We start from the raw sequence: 18725 nt of genomic DNA on the forward strand, positions 1-18725 counted from the left end.
CAGACATGTTGCTGGCCACATGGGGAGAGTGCCTTTGTCACTCTGTGGCTAGTAACAAAGCCTGTACTGGGTGGAGGTGCTTCTCACCTCCCCCTGCAGGAACTGTAACACCTGGCGGTGAGCCTCAAAGGCTCACCCCCCTTGTTATGGCGCCACAGGGCACTCCACACTTTTGGCGGCAAGGCCGGAGGAGATAATGAGAAAAACAAGGAGGAGTCACTGGCCAGTCAGGACAACCCCTAAGGTGTCCTGAGCTGAGGTGACTCTGACTTTTAGAAATCCTCCATCTTGCAGATAGAGGATTCCCCCAATAGGATTAAGAATGTGCCCCCCTCCCCTCAGGGAGGAGGCACAAAGAGGGTGTAGCCACCCTCAGGGCTAGTAGCCATTGGCTACTAACACCCCAGACCTAAACACACCCTTAAATTGAGTATTTAGGGGCTCCCAGAACCTAGCAAGATAGATTCCTGCAACCTGAAGATGAAGAAGGACTGCTGACCTGAAAGCCCTGCAGAGAAGACGGAGATACCAACTGCTTTGGCCCCAGCCCTACCGGCCTGTCTCCCCACTTCAAGAAAAACTGCAACAGCGACGCGTCCCCCAGGGTCCAGCGACCTCTGAAGCCTCAGAGGACTACCCTGCATCTAAAAGGACCAAGAACTCCTGAGGACAGCGGCTCTGCTCCAAAGAAGAAACAACTTTGCAACAAAGAAACAACTTTTAGAGGACAGCACGTTTCCCGCCGGAAGCGTGAGACTTTCCACTCTGCACCCGACGCCCGCGGCTCGACCTGCGGAGAAACAACACTACAGGGAGGACTCCCCGGCGACATCGACCCTGTGAGTAGCCAGAGTTGACCCCCCTGGAGCCCCCCACGACGCCTGCAGAGGGAATCCAGAGGCTCCCCCTGACCGCGACTGCCTGCTTCAAAGAACCCGACGCCTGGTAAAGACACTGCACCCGCAGCCCCAGGACCTGAAGGATCTGACCTCCAGTGCAGAAGCGACCCCCAGGTGGCCCTCTCCCTTGCCCAGGTGGTCGCTACCCCCGAGGAGCCCCCCCCCCCCTTGCCTGTCTGCTTCGCTGAAGAGACCCCTGGGTCTCCCATTGAAACCTATTGCAAACCCGATGCCTGTTTGCACTCTGCACTCGGCCGCCCCGTGCCGCTGAGGGTGTACTTTTTGTGCTGACTTGTGTCCCCCCCGGTGCCCTACAAAACCCCCCTGGTCTGCCCTCCGAAGTCGCGGGTACCTACCTGCTGGCAGACTGGAACCGGGGCACCCCCTTCTCCATTGAAGCCTATTCGTTTTGGGCACCACTTTGAACTCTGCACCTGACCGGTCCTGAGCTGCTGGTGTGGTAACTTTGGGGTTGCCCTGAACTCCCAACGGTGGGCTACCTTGGACCCAACTTTGAACCCTGTAGGTGGTTTACTTACCTGCAAAACTAACAAATACTTACCTCCCCCAGGAACTGTTGAAATTTGCACTGTGTCTAGTTTTAAAATAGCTTATTGCCATTTTTGCCAAAACTGTACATGCTATATTGCTGATTCAAAGTTCCTATGATACCTAAGTGAAGTGCCTTTCATTTAAAGTGTTGATTGTAAATCTTGAACCTGTGGTTCTTAAAATAAACTAAGAAAATATATTTTTCTATATAAAAACCTATTGGCCTGGAATTGTCTTTGAGTGTGTGTGCCTCGTATATTGCCTGTGTGTGTACAACAAATGCTTAACACTACCCTCTGATAAGCCTACTGCTCGACCACACTACCACAAAATAGAGCATTGGAATTATCTCTTTTTGCCACTATCTTACTTCTAAGGGGAACCCTTGGACTCTGTGCATGCTATTTCTTACTTTGAAATAGTGCATACAGAGCCAGCTTCCTACAATACTGTTCTGGATTGCCCAGAAAACAAATCAGCTGGAAGCTGTGTTTCCCCATACGGGACCACAGGAAAAAAAGACTGTTCACTATGTGCTTGCCTTTTGGAATGGTTCCCTCGGTGGATGACTGTGCCACATGGGGTAAAGTCTTCGCTGCCATATATACTACCACATGGTACCCCGACAATAGCCAATTTAACGGAAGTGTTAAAACAAATACAAAATTAGCATGGGGCTGCACCAGCCCTGGATTTGGGGATGAAATTAATGCGTAACTTTGACGCAGTTTCCTCGATAATACTCAATAGTAATATTAAAGGGGAAGCGGTAGACCTGGCAATACGCCGGCGTCTCCGGGAAACTCCACACCAGGAACAAGAGAGACAGCTACCGAAAATAATGTCCGACACCTATACTAGTATAGGACGGGATAGTCTGGGAGCCAAACCAAAGAAATTGGAGTTACAAGGTACCACCCATAAGGAGGGTACAAAGCAGGCACAAGAGGGCTCTAAGAAGCGCTGAGACAAACAAAAAGATTTCAAAGAAAGAAGGAATAAGAGAGCTGATTCTCCACACCCGGAGAACTCCGAAAGGAGATATAATCTCAGAAATAGGGAGAACATTAAAACTCCAGACAGATATACTGATTCATGACCCTCTCGTTCCTTTCGGACGCACTGGATAGACGTAGCAAGAGAGGGGGCCGTCAAGATCTACGTCCTGAATACGTGAAAGAAAAGAAAGACTCACAACAGTCTACCATTAAAAAAGAAGAAAAGACTTCTCAGCAAAAGCCACAGTTTAAAAAGAAGAAGGTGGCAGCACTGACAGCTAAAAATGCCAGTATACTTGAGAACACTGTTGAGGAACAAGACGTGGGCAGTGACTCTGTTAGCGCATCAGAAGAGGTCACAATATGTCGCCAGAATCTGAAAGATCATCTGGATGCGACAGCAACTAGCGATTTCATCGCAGTTGAAACAGCGGACGGTTGCGTTCTCCCCCCCGATAGGGTTTATGATTTGAAAATTCAGATAGAGGGAGACGTGGAGCGCACCATTAGTGTGATATTCTAGGATGAACTTACTAGTGATATCCTATTGGCCGAAAGAGATTGGCCACCTGAACACGTCGGCAAGCACCCGCATGGGGAAGATGTCATTTTGCCTTCTTTCTCCGATCTTGTTCCGGAAGCAGAAAAAGAAGCCTATGCTGCTGAATGGGCTCTAGCGCAGGCACCTGCGCTATATCGCAATCATGTAGGTTGGGACAAGGAGTCTCCTTGTCATGTTATTCCCGTTAGGTCTACACCTCAAGCACAGCCACAATATCCTGTTAAACATGAAGCAAATCTCCGGTGAGGGAGATCCTCGCCCAGCTTGAGTACCAGGGAGTGATTGAGCCCTGTACATCTGCAATGAATAATCCGTTATTTCCTATTGCAAAGCCAGACCATTCATACAGAATAGTCATTGATTATAGACATTTAAATAGTCATACACGCACATATGCTATACAAAATTCACATAGCACAGCACTAATAAACAATATAGTGCGCAAAAAATATAAAACAACATTAGACATATCTAATGGCTTCTTCTACCAGAATTTAGCACATGAAAGTCGGGACCGGAGAGCATTCTCATTTGGCTCTCAGAAACGCTTTTGTAGTTTACCTCAAGGCTATAAAAATAGCCCGGGCTATTTTCAGCCCATGTAGCATCAATATTACATGATATTGATTCTGAGGCGTTATCCTACGTAGATAACATATATCTCATGGACGACGTCCTCGACATTCATCTTACAAGGGTCGATCGGATCATTCTGAGATTTGCAGACCTCGGTTACAAATTCAATTTTAAGATAAGCAAGATCGCCTTTCTCAGTGTATTATTCCTGGGATATGGGCTATCAAACGAGGGAAAGAGTCTGGGCCCGCACTTTCTGGAAAAATGTGCTCAACTGCACCCTCCTAATACACTTAAGAAACTACAGTCACTACTAGGTTTCTTTAACTTTGGCAGAACATACATTCCAGATTATGCACAACGTATCAAGCCACTTTATGACTTGGTTCAGCCCAATTTTTCTAGCAGACACTGGACAATTGAACACACACGCATCCTTAAGGAAATGCTACAGGACATGCTAGAAGCTCAACACTTGCACACACGTGACAATAAAACAAATTTGGTCATCAGAATAATTGCTGGTGCCATTGGATTTAGTTAGGTCACATTCAATGAGGGTGGCACGGTACCCATTGCATATAAATCACATTTATACTCCAATGCAGAACAGCGTTTTGCACCTACAGAAAAGATTCTGACGGCAGTTCAGATGGCCGTCATAAAAGAGAGGCCACTTGCCCAGGGGAAACGTATTATTGTTGTCTCCCATGTGCCGGCTTTAGAGGCTGTCACCAAAGCAAGCGTTCCCAACACTAAAGCATTACATCCACGTTGGATTCAATGGGCAACGTCTCTGACTGCCACTGTGTTCGATTATATATTCGATCCAGAACTTCAGACACAAGAGTTTCTCCAGTACGAACAAGAGTACCCCGCTCCTCTAAATATCTTGCCACTAGACAGATTTCATACTGTCATAAATACTGATGGTTCAGCACAACCGGATGTAGGTACTAAACATCAATACTCAGCAGCTTGCGCAGCTGTGAGCGGAGTGATGGAAGATTGAGTCTTCCACCCTCACAATACCGACACGCAGACCTTAGGGGACTGCACAGCCCAGTTGGCTGAACTTAAAGCTCTTATTCTAGCACTCAAACATACAGAGCCAGGATGCCGGACTTTAATAGTCTGTGACTCATATTACTGCATTCAGTCCTACAATGACTATCTCAATCATTGGAAACAGAACGGGTTTAGAGATTCTAAAGGGAACACCATTAAACACAAAATATTGTGGGGGAAGGTGGCTGATCTTAAGGATAAGCTGCTGTGTGTCCATGTAGTACATACATTGGGACACCAACGTGTAGGAGTACACGTTACCGGTAATACGTTGGCTGATGAAGCGGCCAAAGCATCAGTAGCTACGGCTTCTGTGGCTGCAGTGACTCGTTCTCAGACGAGATTGGATAATGAAATATTGACTGCTGTTAAAGATTTGGCTGCAGGCAAGCCCCTTCCGAAAGGATACCCTACAAACTATACTTACCATATCAGTGCGCAGAATGTTGCTTACACAACAATTCCTGGGTTTGGAGATCGAGTTATCCCCAATGAAGACCAGAGATTAGATCTAATTAAAGCAGCGCATGAGGGTGTCGCTTCTGCACATGCTGGTATATCGGCTACGATAACACTCTTACAGAAACGCTTCTTGTGGCCTGGTCTATGCAGACAAACAAAACAGTATGTCTTTTGCTGTGACATTTGCCAGCAGATAAAGGGCTCTAATATCAAACGCCCACCGCAAACATCCCTCTTAGTGTCCAACAGGCCACTACAGTGTGTGTACCTGGACCATTGTGGTCCGTTACAGCCTGATGGTGCATACAAATACATTCTAGTCGCTGTAGATTCTTGTCTAGATTCCTGTGAGTATGGCCACAGCGGTCGGCTGACGCCTGGACTGTTATAAAAGGCTTGCTCATCTTTATCGGTACATGTGCGGTTGCAGCATTCCATTTGGACCAGGGCCCTGCATTTGCCTCTAAGGCATTCAGGGACACCATGGGGACGATGGGTGTTGAACTCCTTTACTCCTCACCATACCATACCGAGGGAAATTCAGTCGTGGAGAGGCAGAATCGTGATCTAAAGCAGTCCTTAACAGCTCGAGTATTAGGTTCAGGCCGCAGTTGGTTACATCACCTATATGGGGTCCAGAGAGCACTGAATAATCTGCAAAGACGGTCCTTGGTGGGGGGGGGGGGGACGCACTTCATATGAGGTTCTCTTTGGGATACATATGTATGTCCCAGATCTTGATGCCCCTGGTATGGTGGCAGCAGAAACACCATTTGACATAAATGAACGTCTCACCGTTTTACAGGAGCTTCAGCAATTTCGTGGTGATAAATCATCTGCAAGTGCTGCCACCTTAGGAATAAGGGATTTAGCGAAAACTTCAACTGGCTGGATTCCTAAAGTTGGGGATCTGGTTTGTGAGAAGATCGCAGTGAAGAAGGAGTTCGGCCCATCATACAGAGCACCTGTACCGGTCTTGGGAATTCAAGGCACCAGGACTGTCATCTTACCACCGCTGTCTGGCTCTAGAACGAACAGATTCATCTCCATTGATGACATCAAATTACACCATGCGGCCGATCCTTCACAGTAGACCAAGAGGTCCCTTGGGTGGTTCCCGATCCCCTCTCACTACCCAACAGGACATACATCTACATAGTAGGATGAACAAAACCACTACAGACTATGCAATAATGTCTAATGCTGTTCCAGACACCTCTTCTATCATGGGGAGGGCGGAAAATGAACTCTTGCTAGTTCCTGTCACTACTTCAGTGACCACCCCGGTTCAAAATCTGGCTGTTTTTTACACAAACACATCACAGACTAATGACACTGTCTACCAAGAGCCTCCACCTGAAGTGGACCAAAGTACAGATGGTGCACCGGCTCCTGTGTTTGCAGAGACTGCCTCTAGCTATTTCATTGACGATTTTTCTTCAGACTCATCCACTACTGTGACTGACAATGTTTCAAAAAGAAGTCAGCTGTATCAATGACTTAAAAAGAACTATTTGAAATACCCATGGAACTATTTATGGTTCTGTTTGACATTTTTTGAATTATTTTTATGGATTGGGTTTGTGACTGTTTTCTTTTTGCTTATAAATGGTCACTATATTCCTGATCGCTCTGCTGTGGAGCCTATTGATGAAGTTTTAACTCCATATCACTCCTCACATAAGGTCCCCAGAGACTTGTCCCCTGTAAATGTTACAGCAATACCGATTTCTGATGGGATTGTGTGGGACAAAGTTCCATTTGATATATACGGGCCTACAGAAATTATTCAAATACCATACTTGTTCAAAATTTCTATGACATATGTAATTCCAACTGGTGTTGTCTCTGATGATTGGGATGTTGAAACAGTTGATTCAATGCTAACTGAAATGAAGGACTATTCCGCTTTTGAAAGTGATGATGTATATGAACATACAATGAATTATGGGGAAATGTTCTGCTATAACAATTGGGGACATTACTAACTACACCGTGCCACTAGATACAGGCCAGTATTAAACTACACACAGTGGGAACACTGTTCTACACCACCGGTGGGGAGCCCCAAGTACTATAGTGATAAATTTACATACTTTTCTGGGCATGACACAAAAAAAAGCAGAGTCATATTATTTTAAAATACCTCCGACACAAGTTAGGAAAATTTTGCTAACCGATACAAAAATGATTTATTCAGATCCCTTTGTTTCCCGGCTCAAAGTTGAAGGTTATGAATATTGGAAGAGCACTATTGACTTGATAAGTATTTGGGGAACACAAGATTGGCAGATACAGGGTAGGGAGGCTTAATTTCGGGCAGGCCTGATTCCTGTGCAAATGATTTTCTCAAATGACACAATTTAGCAGACATCCTGTCTAGGGTTAGCAAAAATTAAAGACTTAAACACGCCCAGTACCCCCACTCCGGCAAGGTTTAAAGATTGGCAATACTTCCTTAACATCACCGAGGACTGGCTAGATGCAACGGTTAGGGCTGGTAGCTATAATTCTTCACTTTCCAGTCCCGGCAGGTGGTTAATATGGCCCACTGACACTAATGAGTGTCAAGCCCGTTTTTTGAACTCTTCAGGGGGTTTTCGATTAACAGGCCAGACCCTCGCTTTGTATCGGGTCAACATACAGGTATAGTTACAACATACAGTGTGGGTAAGCTGTGCCAGCAATGGGTACAGACCAACACGTTAGCCGCAGTTAAGCAACACCTGAACACCCTTTCCGAAGATATAGATTTGCTAGATTCTCTGCTGGGTCCTAGAAAAAAGCGTTCAAAGAGGTTTTTATATGCTATGTACATTGAAATTTGGAAACTTTCAGAGATTGAGGCTGCTGCGCATTTAAGGCAATTGGATAAAGAAGATTTTGAAAATGCATTAGCTGTTGTAGACAACGGCATGAATACACTGTCCAACAGGATTTATTCACTATCATATCATTGATATCACTCAGACAGACTTGTCCCGGTTATATCATGGGCAAACACAGCTACGTTCCATCATGCAGCTGGGTTGGACTTTACAGACACTGAAAAATGGCCGCATTCCATGGAAGTATATTAACTGGAGTGAATTCTTCACTGCCTTTAATTTCTCCAGAGAACAACAGACAATGGCTAAAAGGGAGGCTGGTTTCACCATGCTTCATGTAGAAAAGTTAGATAAGTTGCCCTTCACGTTAGCAGAGAGTCGGTCAACTATCTAGCTCTTACATGGCATAATTAATTTACCAATTTCGACCTTTCGTTTCTCAAGCTGCCTGAAACATCTTGCAGTGGGAAGGTACGAGCAAATAGGAGATAGCTATATTAAGGAAGAGTGGGAGTTGCCCTTTGACTATAAATGTCTGAACGGCGTAACAGAGGTCTTTCTTAGCGGAAGCGAATGTGAGACTGCTGTTAGTCATTCCATGATATGCAAGCAGGTATCTCTTCACGGTCTTTGCAATGCAAGGGTCGCGAATTTGGCCTGTTTGCTGAAGGGTACTCCCGTCCCTTTGATTCGCCCGGTATTTCATGTACTTTCCAATGGAAGTTATGTGGTACTGTACGATCAAAGCTGTTGCGGCATGCGACCAGGAATTGCCTACACAATCTCGGTCTCGAAGGTTGTTACGTGTTGTGGACGTGTTTTGCTTCCCCCCCACACGAGAGATAAAAGTATCTGACATGTGGCCCCACATAGATACTATTAATGTGAACTATGACAAGCTGAGCAGGCTAAAGGCGCTATTGTTTCAAAAACAGGTTGCCTTGACATCCGCAAAGGAGACGTATACTCTCCAGATTGCGAGACCATCAGCCGAGATACAATCCCTATTAAATACCAACTTCCCCAAGCACTTTGGAGAACTGGTATCCAGAATATTCAATGCTTCGAGCACCACTGGGATTGTTTGTTTCTTTAAGGCTGTTGGGTCTGGTTTTGTGTCCATCTTCCAGACTGTCTTCGGACTCGGTAAGGTTGGGACAATAGTTGCGATTTGTTGTAGGATAGGCATAGTCACCTACAAACAAAAGTACTGTCATCCTTTAACCAACAGTCTTGCCCAGAGCAAGAGTCCAAACTACGACAATCCTCTGATTGCATATTTCTAAAACCTACTCCCACTATACTCCTAAAGCCCTGCATGAAAACTGATCTTGATTTCATAGTTATTATAATACACTTCTCCCTTTCTATTGAATAATCCTCTTCTTACAGTCCATCCTCTGCATGCCTTAATACAGTAGCTTCCCTGCTGCAATGCATGTCCCCTTTACTCTACTGTAGTTCAGCAACCTCTCCTCACAAATCATACACTCACCTTCTGGGTAACCATTCTCTGCAGTGCAACAATATTTCATCTGTCCTAGTCTTTTTACGCTTCCAAGTTTAACTCAATGTTCATCACAAAATCATCTCTCCTACTAGTCTAAATTTAGCTTACATAAACTCTATATATGTAATCTAACCTAAATCGCAATAACCTAATCTATCAAACGAAACTGTAGACAAGCCTGAACAATTTCCTAAGAGCACAAGGTCACCTCAGTAACCAACAATAACAATCACTAGATTAACCAATAATTTAGGGCAATTGAGTAGTGTACTGTCCATCATAAAGCACTCCAACGCCTCATCACGGGAAGTATGCAGTATATAAATCAAATTACAATACATAACTAATTGCCCTTTTCCAGCCCTGCCGAGTGTCATGCATCGAGGGTCAGACTAACGCAAATCATTAGTCTTTCTCACACTGGAACACTTTATCACGCAGTTTGGAGAGGTGCAAAGTTTTTTGAAGCAGTTTTCTTTTTGAGCCACCTGTGATAAAAGCTATGTGTCAGCGTGCTAAGAAAGACCCTGAAACTCAGCATTTGGCTGTTACCACTGTCCGCAGCCATAAGAGGTCAGAAAATGATTAACAGCATGACATGGTTAAACCTCGGACAGTGTACACTATTGTATGAGGTGATGGTGGGTAGACGCAGGTAACGTTAAATTCAATGGCACAATGCCACCAGTGAGGAGCACTACCTCAGTGCAAGTACATTTGGAAAAAAAGTGGCACTCACTTTAGTACTTCGTACGTGGGGTGATTTCTAATATTTATCTTTACAGGAATTTTTCAGCACGGTTTTAATTGCAATTGAGTTTCACTCAGTGTCACGCATAAGGCATGGAATGTTACACATAAGCACACTTAAGCCATAGTAATGTCACTCACCAGTAATACGAAACTTAGCAGCTATGTTTTTCAGTACTAGACTAGTCTTCGTCCATGACCCTTCGCACAGCCTGAATTTCAAAACGTACAAACCAAAATATTTTGGAAGGCGATGAAGTGTGCTTTTGGTGCTGTGCATGTGATCTACAGTGTTGCATTTTACTATGATACAGTGAAGAGTTTAAAATGATTTCTACACACCCACGTGGTCTTTGCTTCTGATGATATTCATTCTGTGTAACCACATCCAACAACCGGAAACAATCCTTGGCAGAACACGTCTCACGATTAAATTCAACCTTCTCTTACGAAAACGGTGGCTGCTACTGCTGTTTGCACTGTTAACATGGCCTGCACACAGTCCGAAGTTGTGTAGCAGTAGCACTTGAAATCTTTATTAGCACTCGCAAACATGAGAACGACCCTGAATCCGATGTGTACGGTTTCCTTACCTCCGGTCGGAGGGTTGGTATAAACCCCGATTGTTTTGATTTACTTTCGAAATAGTTTTAAAAGTGAAGGTGGGAAAAGACAAATCGAAAGCTACTTTAAGTTGATCGAGGAAATCGTGTAATTGGTTCCAACATTTAAGACCCGCCCCGGAAAATGCATCCATTTGAACCCGGAAAAGCACCCACTTGACCTGGAAAGACTCACCCATGAAGTTATTTTTATAGTGTAACTGTGCTTCCGCTGTTTGCGATTTAGTTTTAGTGTTATTATTATTATATAACTGTATTGCTAGGAGGTTTCGTGCGCTGCTGTTTTTGGTGACCATATTCTGGCATTGTATTTTTGTTTTTTCGATCGGTTATTTTGTATTGTTTGGTGTTTCTCGTGCTAGTGTGTTGTAGGAAGTTCTGGTGCCTGCTTTTGTAAAAGACAACGCAGACTTCCTAGTCTTTTCACTCTGGCAGTATTGTTTTATTATTTCTTACTGAAATGTTTTGGGCTCCCGACAGAACGTACAGCTTAAAACATTGGGTGATAAAATGCCTATTTTTCAGGAAATCAAAAGTGTTGTTTCTGAAATTTCATTCTACTGCTTTTATATTTTTGTATTAGATTGCAATTTAATGTATATAGCGCTTGCTACTCGTATTTGAACGTTTAATGTGTATGGTATTTCACTATCCGCTAATAATTCACAAAGGCTTCCCAGATGATGTCCTTGATTTCTCCAAGAATGCCTCGACTGACTTCTTTTCTACTTATTCATTTTTGCTGTGCGCCGAAAAGTCGTTCACTGAGTAAAGTAGGATGGCCAATGATCCCATTTTCTGTTGTTTTTACCTTTTGAGTCGTCTGTCGTGCTACCCCTTATCTCATCCCCTCAACCCCCATATTGAGCTACTCGCTGCAGGACAATAAATGTAAGGGTTTTTGCTACTTGCTGGGCATGCAAGAGAAGAGGATTGGAGCTACCAGTGGGTACACCTCTAGTCGTCACTGTACCGCTCTCGCACTTTCAGCCTTATGGATCTGTAAAAGATGCCCTTTTCAATGGCTTGGCGAGAGAACCCGCAGAACAGGTCGGGCCCTGCACAATACAGCTTCAAGAGCAGGCCCGGCTTTAGCAGCCACTTGCTGTTAAACAGACCCGAATGAAAACTATGCTGGGATCCTGTTCTAAGAATAGATCTTTGGTGTTTATTTCTTCCATTAAGCCCGTTTCAAATGACTTGCACATTGTCAGATTAGTGGACAGGTCCACAGGGAATGTATGCATTTCCAGTGATCAGTTTATTAGTTGAGAAGATCCATGGTTGCAACACATTACTACTTGCGCGAAAGGTTATATATTTACCTCTATACTGCAATTTGGGTGATTATACCATGAGATTGGACAGAATCGCCCCCACCCCGCACCCGGTAATAACCAGTTCAGTTTGTTTTTTGTCTTGAGTTTCCCTAATATTTCCTTGTTATGAGAAAAGAATATACGTAGATTGTGAGACCTCTTCTTTTGGTCCTGTGGCAATAACAAGAAGATAATACAATATCCAGTTTCGGTACACGTTTCAAAATTACCTAATTCGCAGGAAGGAGTTATGAAATGAAACACCCAAAAAAAAAATCCGCTTCTCCACAAGCATCTTGTGATGTTTCTGCTTGTGCAATGTCTTTCTGTACCAGCCTAGTGTCCTGCGAAGTGAGAATGGAATGTTAGTCTAAAGCAAATGGCAAACGTGCTTATGTGTGAAATGTTGGTTATTTTCCATATAATCCCATATCTCTTTCTCATTACAATATAGAATAAGAAATTAAAAATACTATGATTTGTAAAACAGGAAAAATTAATCTTATAACTCAAATTGAGGAAAAGCCCCTGCTGGCATTAGACTCCCTACATTTACAGACTTAGATTTGTTTTTCACAGCCCCATTACTTGGTAGAAAGGTCACTGAAGTGTTCTTCAGGGCTGTGCTAGGTGTTTTGTTCCCTTAAGCCCCTTGTTTTTTGTAGCATTTGTCACAAACTGCACAACTTACAACTGGTTTTGTGGAAACAATGCATGAGACAATTATTTATACGGAAAAAACACTGACTTGCCACTGACTGTTGTCATCCAGTGCCCAACCTGTACTTTTGGCTCCACACCCACCGGGGCCATCATGGATCATGCGTGAAAACTGATACATTTGATAAAAGATTCTGCAGGGTGGCTGCAACACAACATGCACCTATTTCCGTAAATAGGAGCTGAGGATACACCCATGAACCAGTCATGAATAGGCTTACAGCCATTCCCTGGAGTTAAGAACCAGTGACATATGCAAAAAGAGTTGAGGGGCAGGGCCTGAGTAGTGATTGAGTGAGGTGCCTGCATTTGCCAACCTGGGTCAGTAGTAGAACTGCCACTGCTTCTTGATAAATTCAAGAAGGAATTATAAAAAAAAAGTGGGCATACCACCAAGTGGAGAAGCATGCCTATGTTGCTGATACCTCAGCAGAAAGGAGAACTGCCCTGTGAGTTATACACATCAGAGTATGTGATGTTGAGCTGAGAGCTTGAATGGGGGTATATATCAATCGTATACACAGAGGGATAAAGTAGCGAAACTGCTTGTGGTCAGATTCCACAGTCGAGAGCAGTCAAGGAGTTGTACTGCATAAGAAGATGCTCTTTGACGTAACATTTTGTGATCTGACATAAAAATATCACCAGATGCTCTTTGGGCACACCTCCACAATAAATATAGCCACAAAAGAACTAACACACTTTGTACCTATCATCAGAAGGTTTGAGGTTGTTGATTGTTGAGTCCCATGTAGAACACGGGAAGCACCTCACCTCTTTTTGGGGCCCTTACAGAAGTTCTTTCTTTGTGCTTTAAAGAGTTCCGCTCTTGCTGTTCACTTGCCCACCTAGGAGTCTGCCCAATGTGCCCTTCCCCTTAAGTTTTCTAGCCACAGGATTACTCATACTTTCTCATTAAATCTAAATTGAACGAAGAAGTTTCAAGCAATTGCCACTCCCATGCAAGACGTCATGTAATTTGCAAGTTTCTGGTATAAAATGCTACTAAATAACTATCATGTTTACTGTAGAGTACTCTATAAATCCTGTCAACTTGTGGCTAATCATATTGGCCAAGTGCTTTTTGTTAGAATTTAGAGACCTGACAGCCACTTATCAAATAAACATTTTCCCTCCTTGTATTTAAAAAAAAAAAAAAAAAAAAAGCAACAACCTATTGCCTGCCTTCATTGATAAAAGTGACATCTCTGCTCCACTATACACCCTATCGACCATGTTTACTGGAAAGTATGTTCTCAAGCTCCACACAACACAGCTGCTTTTTATGAGCTTATACTACCACAGGAACAAGACAAGGCAGTAACCCAGAAACTGTCCCAGAAACTGGCATTGCTGCACACAGATATTCTCCAATCACATGTAGCTGATGTGTGCCCCCAAGTTCTGGTCCCGTTATGTCTGTGCTCATCCGAGTTTGGCCTACTATGCAAGACATTATCCACTAGTGTAAACATGATTTAGTTATGACGTTACTTGACTAACTAGATGCAGCCCCGTGCATTCTAGCTCAACTTTCATTCTATTTCAGTCCTGTAATATGTCACTGTGGTGCTCGTAATGATTGTTGCCGGAGTTGCAATATAGGTCTATCCACACCAAGATGCAGAAACCACATATCTCATGCAAGAAATTTGATAAATATTTGAAGTGAATGACTACTAAGCTCAAAGAATAATCACAACCCTTCTCAGGGTGAAACCTCAAAGTCAGTAAAATAACCTGAGATCACTCCCCTGGTACAATTCCCTGGTAACTATGGCAAAGAGCAGACTGGCTTAGCGTGGGGCAATGTGTAAAGTATTTATGCAGTACCAAAACAGTAATAAAGTAAAAATGCTAAACAATAAAATTCCCAAACCGAGTTAGCAAAATTGGTAAAAATTGAATAAACAAAATTACACCAAAATGATTCATAATAAGGAGAACCGGAAATATGAATTTTTAAAGTAAGAAGTAATAGCAGCAAAAAAGACAAAGGGCAGATAATAATCGATGATCGAGGTAGACCAGGACTTAGGCGAAATTTGAGGCTGACCGCAATGGAGCATGGGTCGGATGCACCAACTAGGTTCGGCTGGTCAAAGATTTTACCTTCCGACTTAGGGCTTGATTTAGAGTTTGGCGGATGGGGTTATTCTGTCACTAATGTGACGGATATCCCGTCCACCTTATTAAAATTGCATTATGTCCTTTGGACATTGTAATAAGGCAGCCAAGATATCTGTCACATTTGTGACTGAGTAACCTGTCCGCCAAGCTCTCAATCGGGCCCTTGATCTCCAGTCAACAACAGCAGCACATTTTGTAACACTGGCAGCCCTCAACATTTTGAACTGGTGCAGCACCAAGACCAGAGTTGGACCAACATGCACGTGTGCCAAGCCTTTTGAAGGTTATAGGTGTGTAGCACTTCAAGTAGCATGTTCAAATGCAGTGGAAGCTAAAAAATTAACGAAGGTTCTGCCTGGACATCTGTAACTGCTTACTCACTTTATCAATCGCATTAAGTAGAGGACTCAGCATGGGCAGCCAGAATAGAAAATTAAAAGACTGTATTGTTTTTCCAAACTGTCTGCTTGAACGTATGTTCTGCACCATACTGTAGGTTGTGGTGGAGTTGATCTCTTTCAGAGCAGCCTCAAGTCCCTTAATATTGGCTGCCACAGCATTGATGGCCTTGGCTCTACACAACCACCTTGTCAGAAACATTTTTTAGCGACAGAACTGGTAGCTGAAGGGATTTTAGAATATTCTTGCGGATAGCATGATGTGTACTGGTGCCTTCTATGAAAGCATACAAGAGCTCAAGGTGTCCAAAGAAAGAGGATGCAGCCCTTGTGGACGTTATTGAATCCACTAGCACAAGGTTTAAGCAGTGGCCATAGCAGTGCAGATAGGGTACATCTCGCTGACATTCCTTCTCAAGTGCCTGAACTCCCTTATATACCCCTTTCATTGCCCAGCACCATTATAGCCCTGATGTAAGATTTTATCTTTCAGAATGTCTACTGAAGCCAGAACCGTTTGCAGTACAGCCATCAAAGATGCAGAATCAAGTTTCTCAGTCTGCTGGAGAGAGATAAATGTCTCATGGATTTCCAAGATTTGTCACAATGTCTGACAAATGCTGCAACTCTTTCAGGATGGGAGCAATCAGAAGTCTCGTATAGCATATTGTTGACCCTGGGCAACATAGTGAAACTTTCCTCTAAATTGTCTAACATAACAGAGTCCATTGCATGAATAAGTTAATTCTGAATGTTTTTCGAAGTGTACATGTTATGCGCATGAGCAGATGCCTTACGATTTTGAAGAACAGTGTAAAAGTTTGCAAGCGTTTAATATAATTCATGGTACATCCTATGGTAGTTTCACAAGGTCTTCTCAGTGGTGCACCAGCTACTTCTAAGGTCTGAATTATGCAAAGACAAGACGTGATATCACAGCACAATTTTCTTGGTGTTTTTTTTCTTTTCTCTCAGGTAGACTTCTGTAGCCTTTGATAGTCACATCAGTCCTGGGCGAATTCATGTAGCTTTCAAGAAGCTGAACAGCTTGCCGGTGAAAATGGGAGGCACTGTTTTTTTATGACTCAGATTTACCCAGTTTTTCAGTATTTGCAAAAGCAGCCAGTTTTTCAGTGTTTGCAAAAGCAGCCAGTTTTTCCTTGGGAATGGATAAGTTTACAGCCAAAACTGCGACATGGAAAACAGTACATCCATTCAGTCACCACAGAGTATTCAAGCCATGTATACTCTTGGTAAAATTCTGCCATGAAGCCTCTGAACTTGGCACCAACTTTGATTTTTAAAAAAAGGTCCAGATGGATTTTGTGGCCCATGTGGAACTAAAAGTTGGAGTTTTTCAGTCTTTGAAACTAGCCTTAATGGATCCCAGGGATTGACAAATGCTGCCTTGGAATTAGTCTCTCCTTTGTTTGGACAGTGCCTTTCAGCTTTGACTTCCACTCTTAATTGCGTTTCTTCTGAAGCACAATGTTCATGTATACCCCCATGTTCTTCGATGCATTACTTTTGAGTTGTTCATTTTTGCCTGATGTAGTAGCACAGTTGTTCTACTGAGAACGGAACCACCTTTATGCCCTAGTCGTTTTGGAAAAAAGGAGTTGACTGTTCGGGCTCTCTTCATTTTCTCAATGGCACAAAGACTGTGAAGATAGAAAAGGATAATGGTAAATGTACTGTGTGTCCCTGTAATGTTTCCACTGCTCTTCATTCAAACGTAATAAGTGATTAACTAATTATTCACTAAAAAAAGTTGTCTTGTATACATTTTCAATAAATATATGGGGCAGGTGCAGGAGTAGAGATTTTACTAATTGATTTTTTTGATTAATAATGTACTGATCATTGATGAATTAATGTGTGAAAAAACAGGTGACTTTTGTAAATGGGCATCATAATTCCTTTTGTTTTCTACTTTAGCTAAATGTGCAGTTGTTTCACCTTGCTCAATGCTTACTTAAAAGAGTGTGATTAATAGCTTATAGACGTGTAGACAGCTACACCTAGTGGGTTTTTGTGTTATGTCGTACAAGGTCATATTTATTAGGTCATTGTTCGAGTTTGACTGTCCTATTGTTTAGAATTGTCACTAACGTGTGGTTTCTTCCTCGAGGGTGGAAGTAGATGGAAACAATATTAGATGTTTCTTCCTGAACCTAAGATTTGAACGAGATGGAACAATGGATCCACTGACGAGACGGAAGAGAAGAAGAAATTGTTATAAATCGAGTCTAGCTAATAATTACGTCAATGTAATGTTGACGAATGAAAATTAAGTGTATTATGAATGTGTAACTTTTAGTTATCTAACTTTAGTTTTATTGGCTGAATTGTTTAACAACCCATGTCTTGACCAATCATGAGTTTTGTGAAATTTAATATAATGTTCTGTCACCCATTCTTGGTGTGGGAGTTCTTATTCTTCATGGGAGAGACTCGGACTAGTGAAGTGGGTTTAGCTGTCGATTCATACCAGACCATACGAGCTTTTCCAGTGATATATTAGTCATATAGGCTTGAGGGATCGCCTACTGATGGTGTCCCCTTGCTAAAGCGATCTGCATGTTTTCTATGGGTAATGTATGAAATTGTATCGTTATATGTGTCCTTTGTTTGCAGGTACCAGCTGCATCTCATAAATTAAATACTGCATAATGATATTATTTTTGCTATAACTCGAGTTAGTATATTTTCCTAAATTTGTGTTTCTAAATCTTTTTACATGAAGCCCAACATGTTAATGCTAATTAGTGGTTAGTGAGGGAATTTGTCTTTACATGCTCATGATTTATATTGACATTCTTTGATCTTTTGCTCAAATGTATTTTATTTCACCGTTGCAAATATTGGTGTTAAGTTGTGTTATAATACTTGAGATAATTTGTTTACTTGCTTTGAATAAACTTAGATATATAAGGCATTCTAATCAGCCGTTGATGATTCTATATGCTTATCATTTATGTTTGCGAAATATTTTAGTGACTTTAGCGTTGTTAATATAGGGAAATAAATGTATAATCTTCTTAATAAACTAGTGTTGTTATTGCTTAGTAATTAGATTATTGATTTCTTGTTCAATTATGTTTATTATGACATACATCCTTGACATCCTCTAAAATCAGTGTTGTGTCGATCCATTGGCCTAAGGCGCGAAATCCACTATTTAGTTTAAGGTAATAGCTAGGATTTCTCAGCGCTGCAGCACAGGCATACCTGAGCTATAGCAGAAACTGTGAAGAAAGTTACACACTCTGACAATGTAGTCACTCTGGAGTTGTGAAAAGAGAAGGCCACTTCTTGATCACAAGTCTG

General features: G+C 42.6%; 1 protein-coding gene and 1 long non-coding RNA gene across 7 annotated transcripts in view; one reads left to right on the top strand and one right to left on the bottom strand.

Annotated features, from left to right (window-relative positions):
* The window catches only part of SFR1 (SWI5 dependent homologous recombination repair protein 1), a 77116-nt gene extending 66159 nt beyond the window's left edge, over positions 1-10957 (bottom strand). For 2 of the 5 annotated variants that reach the window (XM_069239445.1, XM_069239446.1), the window contains exon 1: positions 10548-10957. The gene's annotated coding sequence lies outside the window, so the exon portion shown is untranslated. The other 3 variants (XM_069239448.1, XM_069239444.1, XM_069239447.1) reach the window with 3 other exon arrangements.
* Positions 10958-10988: 31 nt separating this feature from the next.
* Positions 10989-18444, top strand: LOC138300278 (uncharacterized). 2 transcript variants are annotated; one of them, XR_011204901.1, is made up of 2 exons: positions 10989-12218; positions 15889-18444. It is a non-coding gene; the product is annotated as an uncharacterized lncRNA (long non-coding RNA). The 2 variants fall into 2 exon arrangements; XR_011204902.1 differs by having other exon boundaries at positions 10995-11024.
* Positions 18445-18725: the final 281 nt, after the last annotated feature.

Source organism: Pleurodeles waltl, chromosome 6 (assembly GCF_031143425.1).
Source record: "Pleurodeles waltl isolate 20211129_DDA chromosome 6, aPleWal1.hap1.20221129, whole genome shotgun sequence".
NCBI classification, from domain to species: Eukaryota; Metazoa; Chordata; class Amphibia; order Caudata; family Salamandridae; genus Pleurodeles; species Pleurodeles waltl.